The following is a 10,053-nucleotide window of genomic DNA, read 5'->3' on the forward strand; positions in this document are numbered from 1 at the left end:
CATCAAGTTTTAACAAATAACTTTAGTCCCTCTGTTGTTGTCTTTTTTTTGTGGCCTACCTGGAAAAGATATTTCTATTCTATTTTATGAAGCATCATTATTACAACTGGAATGACTGAAGTGTCTACCACCATGACCATAGTATTAATAAGAGTTCTGAGATTTTTGCATTACGATTATATCTGAGTCTCCAGTCAAAAGACTGAGATTAGGCAGGAAACACATGCAATAAATAGATGCTGATCTTGAAGTCAATGGGGCTATTCAAGTTCTTAAATTTAAGCAAGTGTTTAAGTGTTTGCAGACTAATGGCTAGATTTGTAAATGTATTTAGGTGCCTAAAGATGCAGATATGATACTTTTGAAAATCCCACTAGTTGCCTCTCTGAATTCCTTTAAAAATCCAGCTCTCAATGCCTAACTGTGTGAATGGTTCTGTTGTTGCCACCTTTTGGCAAGTCTGCAATTTCAAAGTCATGAGATATGTTTCCAAGAAAAGTTGGTTTCTAGAGCAGTTTACTTCAAGTTAGTTCCTGCCAAAGAAATTTGCAGGACAACCATATGGAGTTTTATATACAGATTTCCTAGCATTGTTACTTGGACTTGGCCTTTTATTAAAAATGCAGGTTTGGCTTGGGTGGATTTCATTGGCGTTCCAGATGGTTGCAGGTGTGTCAGTTGCAGAATTAGGGCCTTCTGTCATTACAAAAAAGTGTAAAATATGCTGAGTTTCTATCTTGCAGTGCGTCCATGGCCTTTTGCAGTAGTTTTTCCCCACCGATTTTCCCCACCTGTAGTTTTTGAATCTCCATGAGTGGTGATCTTTCAAAACTGGCTCCAGTAGAGGAAAGAAACTGACTTTTCTGTAATTCTTCATCTCTGAAAGATTAATGTTTATTGACTGTATCTCTTGCCCACCCTGCTCACTGAGAAATGAGGGTTCTGTACTGTTGGGATTTTTTTTAGGATTTTTCCACCTTAGAGGAAATAGCTTTTTTTCTATTGCAAAGAACCTGATAGTTGGAAGCAATAGGGGTTGCAATGGTTCTACAACAGGGGCAGCTGTAGGCTCTGCCAACAAATTTAAAATTGTGAGCTCTAGGAGCTCCTGCCGATATTACATGAAGATCACAGCCCCAAGAGAGGTGATTTATTACAACTTACATCTTCAGAGAAGAATTGCATGTAGCTAATTCTCCATTTAGCTCCCTATTTTGGGGGGGTTGGAGTGGGGCAGAGGAGATCTATACTGTACAGGCTCAGAAATGATTGTGGTTTCCCTGGTAAGAATTAGATATAACAAATTATTATCCACAGGGGGGAAAAGTTAATTAAGTCTCAGTCTTTTGCCTTCCTTGATTGTTATCAGATAAACAAAAACCAATATTCACAGGTAAACAAGTCTTTAAAGAGTGGCTTTACTTTGCAGCTACCGATGCTGAAAATAAAGTGCAAGTCCTCACTTTACCCCGGACAGTCCACTTGCACAATACAAAATAAGCAGTTAATATTTCAAAGAGAGGTTAGGTCACTTCAGTTTCTCTCCCCCCAAGTATGTGTTGTCCTTTCTTTGTGCATTGCCCCAAATGTTGTATTAAAGTTTAAAGATTTTTAAATGATTGTACTACACTTATTATGTTCAACTTAGACTGTAATTTTGTGTGTATATATTAATACATAGTGTGTGTGTGTGTACACTATATAATATAAAACTAAAATATTTTTAGGGGTTTTTTCCTGTTAGAAAGCTTAATAATTACTAGATGCTGTCTGTTCTCAAAATGCTGCTGCTCAGATTACCTGAAATAAATAGGGAACATTTTTCTGATCCACGTTGGCTTTTGCATTTTCCCCTTCATTTGAAAATAGATTTCAAAATATACAACAGTAATGAAGAAGATTCTCAGAAGTTCACAAATTTGAAAAATTTTAATAGTTAGGATTTTGTTTTAGGGATCTTGCCCTAGAGAGGGAGAAAAGCCTCCAGGTAAGTCATTGTTGGAAAGAGCTTCAGGCAAAAGTCTGAATAGCTGAATGGAATAGCTGAAATTCAGTCTGCGTTATAATATGCACATTTGTAATCTATGTATAAATATTTTTGTTCCCCTTCCTGTAGTATTTAGCTCCAGAAGAATCATGTCCTAAACTGCATGACATTCACTCACAGGAAAACTTTACACTTGGCAGTGAGCGCACTATGCCAAGCTCTGTAACTCTGCAAAAGTATATTGTGTTAATATATATATTTGCAGTTAAGGGTTTGAGTTACATTTCCACTCAATGGGGGAAATAAAACCTGTTTAGTCCTATTGGTGAATATTTTCACAATTACCAGAGCTAATGGAGGGGCTCTAGCTTTAGCGATAGCTGATGAACAGTTTCTTGCATTTTCTTCACTGTGATGATTCTAGTTAAATATTCACATAATTAACCCAAGCGTGTTGTCTGTCACCACTTTTTTGGATGCAGAATAACACCCTGTGTCAATGATATTTCATTATAAAAGGCATGATGAGTTTGTTGGATTAGATCTCTTAGATGCTGCAGCAATTGACACATTTTCCCTTCTTTGTCATTATGTGATCCTCCCTTAAGGCATGCAGTAAGAAAAAGAATTCAGGGTGAGTTATTACACACCAGTGACACATGCTGGCAAAAATTTCAGAGAGGGAGGTGAATGGCAAGAAGACATGGTTATTGTTATTTATTAGTAAGCCAGGAATGCCAGAAGCATACAGGTTATGTGCCTTGGTGTGGGTAAATTTATAGAGGTTGTTAGGGTTGTTTTTCTTTGAGTTGATAGCCCTGAAAGATCTATTGGAGTCTAAAGTTAAGAATATATTATTGAGTTAGCTCTGACGAGTCATTTTTTCTCTCCCATAGGTATATGCGCATATGCGCACGCACAAAATTCTGGGTTTTCAATAACTCTCATCCTTCAGCACAGTCCAGTTGCTGAGGTAATTGGGCCCTCTGGTGAAGTGGCAAAATTCCACTGCTTTTAGAGTGTTCACAATCCAAAGAAAATGCTAATTTTCCATCCTGGACCCATGTCAGACACTCAACAGCCTTTGGCTCTTTTCTTCCCAGGTTTAACTTCCAGTTGCTCTGGATTCCTGTTAGTCCTCTCTTCTTCCCCTTAATAGCACGATGTCACTGCAACTTCTATTACGGTTTCTGGACCTATTTGATAATGGGGCTGTCTTCTCCACATTGCCACAAGCTGTCGTGGTTCTCCTTCCCAAAGCCTCTTTCTACACTAGCTGCCCTCCTTCCTGGACTCAAACTTCTACACCTTTGGAACAGGGCTCCACGCCTTCCTCCCTGGGGCTGAGCTATAATCTTTACCAGTTTCTCTAGCACATCCTTGCTAGGGCTAAGGTTCTGCTCCAGGGAGTCTGCCTCCAAGTCTCTCCAGATTCTAAGCTCCTCCCACTGACCTCCACAGTCTTTTTACCAATTGAGCATTATGATCATCTAAGTAAAACATCTGAGCCCCCATTCCCAGCTTGATTGCTGGTCTTTCCATCAATTACCTGTCCTGGAAGGGACATGCCTTAGAACAGGGGTTGGCTGGCCCAGGCCTTACTCTCCTTACAGAGGACAAACCACCCAACATATATAATGCAAATCCACAAAAGAAAGGCAACAAAAGGTTAAATCTCCTTAGAATATATATGCACTGCACCTCCAACTCAGGAATAGCTGCCACAGCTGCTGGCCTGCCTATCTTTGATATGTGTATGCCAGGCTAGTTCAACTTTTCTGAATACAGTCTCTCTAAATTGGTCCTGGAAAGGCTGCAGCGTATCAAAATGTCTGGTGGACAATTGCCCATAGCAGCTCCACTTCAACTTCTGGACAAAATTTTGTGGACATTCTGTGAACTTCAAAAGTGCACCAGGGGTTGGAAGGCAGCATTATTCACATAGTGCCACACTTAATTACAGCTAAGATTCTTCAGGTTGTATTCCATGCTGAATACATTCCTGTGTAGCTAATCATGTTTGTCTTGTTAGATGTAGTGTTCGTTCATCTGCACCATGCTTCTCTTCAAACTGAGTACAAGTTGGTGCCATATTATCACTCTGGTTTTATACTGTTCTTTAGTCTGACACCACTGTCCTCTTTTGACCCAGCATCACCACTTTAATGAACTGTTGTCGATGCTGGGTCAGCTTAACAGGGGAGGAGAAATCAGTGACATGGAGTCTAGGTATATTCTGAGGCTTGGCCTAAACTACAAAGTTATGTTGACATAAATCACCTTGCGTTGACCTATTTGTGCATGTGTCTACACTAAAAGCGCCCCATTACAGCGACATGGTAAAACCTTCTCCCTAAACTGTGTTGAGTCATGGGCAACCAGCTAAAGTCAATGCAGTGTGAATGTTGACACTTGTGTGACCTATGTCAACACAAACAGTCCTCCAGTAGCGCTCCCATAATGCCCATTCCCTGTGACAGTAACCTCTCTGGTCACTGTGGTGAATTCCACTGCCCAGGTGTCATAGAGACTGGAAGCAACCCTCCCCCACTTAACACACTCATGTTTTTTTTAAATGCCTTTTCCCGATTGCCCAACTTGTTGAGCACACCGAGTACTCTGCCTTGTTGTGTGCAACTGCCCATCAAGTCATGCCAGCTTCATGTACTGGACATGCTCCTGCCTGGAGCAGATAGGTAGCATTGGAGCTCCTGGGCCTGTGGGGAGAAGAGGCTGTGTAGGCACAATTAAAGACCAGCCATATAAACGTAGATATCTATGAAAAGATTACAAAGGCAAAGCAGGCAAGAGGATGACCAGGCTCAGCAGCAATGCCATGTGAAAGTGAAGGAACTGCAGAAAGTATATCACAAGGACAGGGAGCCAACAACTGATCTGCTGCTGCCACAGACCTGCGCCTTTTACAACAATCTCCATGCCAGGACCCTGAGACAGATCTGTGTTGTGAAGAGGAGGGGCATACAAGAAAAATTTTGTTTTTCTGCACTGTTTTTGCTCCTCAAGACTTCTATTTTTTTTAAATAAAATTATCTGTATTAGTTCATAACTCATTGCAGAATGGTACAGAAAAGCATTGGGATATTTTTCTCACTTGAGATCTAATCTCATGAGTAAACACAGCCAGCATTCCTTCAATCTGCCAAAAGAGTGTATTCAATTGTCATTCTGTACCAGCTGAGCTGGTAGATGAATCTTTCTTTGTGCTGCCATGGTGGCCAGTGTATGGCTTCATGAGCCAGGAGAGCAAGTCTTAGGCGAGGTCCCCCAGAGTAACTATTGGCATTTCAATGGTGCCAGTGGTAATCTGCTAGTTGTGCAAGAATGCCCTGGCTTGCAGCTTTCTGAACAGTCCTGTGTTCTTAAAGATGTGAGCATCATGCACCTTCCCTGACAAGCCCACATTGATATCAGTGAAGTGTTCATGGTGATCCACCCACACTTGCATAACCATAGAAAAGTAGCCCTTTCTATTGATGTACTCTGTGGCAAGGTGGGCTGGTGCTAAAATAGGGATATGTGTACCAAATATCACACCACTAGAGTTCGGGAACCTGATTGCTGTAGATCCATGCACTATGTCCTGCACTTTGCCAAGAGTCACCGTGCTGAGTAGAAGGAGATGTTTAATGGCCCTGCATGTTCTCATGACAGTGGCCCCCATGGTGGAGTTTCCCACTGACTGGTAGTAATCTGGTGTTGCAAACTTCCACAGTGCTATCACCACTCGCTTCCCCACTGTCAATGCAGATCTCATTCTGATCCGCAGGGCTGAGGTGAGCATGGCACACAGAGCTTGGAATGTGGTCTTTCTCATCCTAACGGGCTGCAGCCATTGCTATTCCTCCCAAATCAGCATTACAATACAATCCTGCCAATTAATGCTCATTTCTCAGGCCCAGAAGTGGTGTTCCACCCTCTGCAGCTGCTCCGTGAATTCCACCAACAACTTTGAATTAGTTTTCTCTATGTCCCTCAGCAAACTGTCCTTGAGGAAATCATCATGTCCCCATTGTTGCTTTTCTTCCTGAAGATCTGCAAATAGTGGATCCTGTATTTACAACGTTCATGAGAATAATACAGAACTCTGCAGGCTCCATGCTTCAATCAGAGATAGTGGACAGCAAAAAGTGTCACATGGGTTTGCGGGATTTAAAAAAATTCAAATATTATGGGATATTGATGTCATTATAGGATGGAGAAGGTTGTATGCTGGAAATTTGACCCCTAGCTCCCGGAGATCCCTGTATGACTCACTTCTATCCAACAACATGTTGCAAAAATTTCCCAAAAGGGATTCACCAAATGTTGGCACATCTGGAATATCTACCCGGGGTGCACTGCACTTTACATTGACACAAGTACGCCTGGTGAGTATTGCAGCATTGATACAAGCAGCCAATGTGTCTGAGCAATGTACTAACTTCAACAGCTATGTCATAACTTGCATTGACCAAAGGTGGTATTGTAGACATGACCTAAATACAAGTTGTTTTATTTACATATATACACCATTCATGGAACAGAGATGGTTGAACAGCATATGGGGCAATCTTTTCTTTCAGGAATCTCAGCCCAATGCAAGTGACTGACAAAAAGTGCAAACTTTTTAGTCATTCTCAAAATATGGAACCTGATTGGTTGGCAAATTGCTGGCATCGGGAAACAGTTTCTGTAGTGAGATGAAGTGAGGTGTATTTTTCATCTTTCACAATTGGCAATAGGAATATACTGCCTATTCTCTTTATCTTCAGAGAATGTCAGTGGCTTTTTGGTCATTTCAGAATCGCATGCAAAAACAAACAAACAACAACACTCACCATCTATATAGCCTATGTTACTTTTTTGCTATTGGCAATTATTTCCTTTAAAAAACACCAAATAGTAAAATATTCAAATGATATCTCATCCTTTTTTATACAGATATGCCATATTATCACAAGTAATCTTCAATGGAGTTGAATGGGGAAATGTTTCTCTAGTAAATGTGTAATTTAGTCCTATAATAAACTAATATATTTAAAAAAAATGCATCTCACTATCTCAAAAATCATGTAATTATAGGTTTTCAAAGTCATTATGAAATGTATCACAACATCTAAAAAACTAGATTCCAAAGATAAAATAGGGTTAATATGACATGCAAGCCTACAGGGGTTCTAGGCCCTAACACTGCAAAGGTTTATATATGTGAGTATTTTTCAGCAAATTTGTTGCATTGATTCAGTGGGATCATTCATATGCTTAAAGTTATGCACATGCTGAAGTACCTTTCTGAATGAGGGTGTACAGCAGGGTAACATCTCTTAGAAACCTGTGATCGATTTTCAGACCTGCTACGGATTGTATTGTGATTTCGAAAGCCACCAAATGTCACTGTGCCTCATCTGTAAAATGGAGATAACACCAAATTTATTAGGCACTTTGAGATGAAAGGCTCTATGTACATACACAGTTTTATTAATATTTCCTAAACTGGTTCTTATTTGTGTTCAGTGTCTAAGAATCTTTGACCTCACTTCACCTTGCATCCATAACAGTGTGTGCCTCCTTTAAAATTATAGCAACACATTGCAAATCCATGGAATATTTCCTATGATTCTTTTCCTGATTTGACTAACCATTAAATGGCAACTCTTTTTGTGTTTGTTGAGTATCATTTTTCTTAATATATAGCCAAAGCATTGCATTTGCTCTGATCTAATCCAACATAATGGATATAACTGGCTACAGATACAATGTATCCTGAAACTGTCTCATCTCTATTGTGTTCCCTTACCTTTAGCATTCATCATTTTCTCTTTAATATTAATGTAAAGATGTTATGTAGTGTTAATAATTCTTTTTACCTTCAATAAAAAAAATGCTAATTAAAAAATGAAGCAAATCTGATTATTGTCTGTAGAAGAGACAATAATTCACTTTTGTGAGTGCATGATCTAAATTTAAGCATTTTGGGTGGGACAAGAAAATGAATTAACTTGGCTTTTAGTTCTGGCATACGCCCTCCTACATATGTGGGAATACAATCCTATCAACTGTATTGAACTATAATAAATAATCCTAGTTTATTAGAGTGATGATAACATCTTAAATGAATCCTTTCAGCTGTAAAGTATTTGGTCTCTCTACTATAGAGTAATGGTTTATTTAGGAATTTACTCAGTCTAGTAAAGTTCTGAAGAGCTCTGTGAACCCATACCTTTCTCCTTGCTCAAATTCCCATAGAGTTTAAGGTCAGATCTTCTAGTCTGACGTCCTGCACATTGCAGGCCACAGAACTTCACCCACCCCATCTATAATAGACCCATATCGTCTGCCTGAGTTACTGATGTCCTGAAATCATGATTTAAAGACTTCAAGTTACAGAAAATCCACCATGAAGTCCATGATATAGGTTCTTTATAGCAAATACATAATTAAATCCAGAGTCCTGTTCTAGCGTGGTATGGCATGGACAAGAGTTCATAGGAAGTTTGACCATCTTGAGAAGGTGATAAAAAAATAATAATAAGGCTACTTCTTGGCCTCCAAAATTACCAGCTTTTATTTATTCTATTCCGTTAGAGATATGGATCCTGTTTCACTTATTTCAAACAATGTACAGTGCCAACAACACTAGGAGAATAACAGCATGAAACATTCTGTCCTGGTCCAGCCAAATGAGGTGTAAATGCCACGGAGATATAAGCAAGTTGCAGATTCTCAGTGTTATATTTAGATTTCTGGTTGTTTTATTTGAACTGTAAGCATCAAATATACTGATGTTTTTATATATATATAAAATCATAAATTAACACATCTTTACAAAAAGACAGGTGCTTTTCCCTGTTAATTTGCAAAGTAACTCATTCAAGACCCTGGTCCTAGAGGTGCTGCTCAGGTATTTGATAGGAAATTAGTGCTGCAAATTACTCCAAGTAAGTGACTTGCAGGTTCAGGGCCATATTCTCATTAATAAGTGATTGATTACTAAAATTCTTTGCCAATAAGTGATATGTAAAGAATAATCACTATAGTAATTTCTATTTGGAAAGTGACAACTGTGTGGTTTATTTTTTAAAATATGGACATATCTAACTGAAAAAGAATATTATCCATCTTAAACTTGAACCATGTTCTCTACTCTGAAAATGAAAAAGAAAAAAAAAAGAAGAAGAAATTATTATTGGCTGCTTTTTATTCTTTTTTTAAAAGTAAAATATGGCATGGTCTTGAATTCAAAACACATGGGTAGCAGCTTTTGAAGTTGGCCATTGCCGTATAAAAAGGGAAGACATCATTTGCATTTCCTTTTCTTGATTGACATAATTGAAATTACTAATGTGTCTGAGCCACTGCCAGAATCACTTGCAAAGGGTACATTCATGAAATTTTAAAGCTTGGTATGCCGTGTGCTACTGCCTGTGAAGTGAAAGCTCTGCTTTAGTAAGACACAAAACTGAATGTGACATGTTCAAAAGAAAATTGCATCCCTGTCAAATCCATCTTAGAATGATGAATAGAGTTGAGGTTAATCATCTTAGAGTTCAACTGCCTTCACAGTTGGAGATGCTTGCTTATTTGTGGGAAGAATAAGAATATTTCCCCTTTTATTATTGCACTGCAGCACCACTTATAGGTTGAGTGCCAATAGTTTGGACCCTTCATCTGTGAAAGCCCTGAAAGTGCTTAGTTCCAAAAAAGCCTCCCCCTTATAATATCTTTATCCCTTTCATGACATTTATATGAGAGTTACTGGCTCTGTGTGGGTAACTCATTATTACAATGGAAGTTGCTGAGCGCTCAGATCTTCTGAAAATCAGACCAGTGATTTAGAAGCCTAAATATAGGTAAACGTTAAGCTGCCATTTTTAAGACTCTTCCCATGATATAGCAAAAAATGTTCACAGGCATGTTCGGCACATATACTATTATATAACATAATAGTATCATTTATCTATCACTTAACTCGCCCATCATTTTTTCAGTGTGTATTTCATAGCTCAGTTAATTTCCTTTGGTCTATCCCACTGCCATTAACTGGTACTGGTTAATTAAGCTCAATC

This window comes from Emydura macquarii, unplaced genomic scaffold (assembly GCF_026122565.2).
Source record: "Emydura macquarii macquarii isolate MOO-44397 ecotype Brisbane River unplaced genomic scaffold, CSIRO-AGI_Emac_v2 contig_3108, whole genome shotgun sequence".
Taxonomy (NCBI): Eukaryota; Metazoa; Chordata; order Testudines; family Chelidae; genus Emydura; species Emydura macquarii.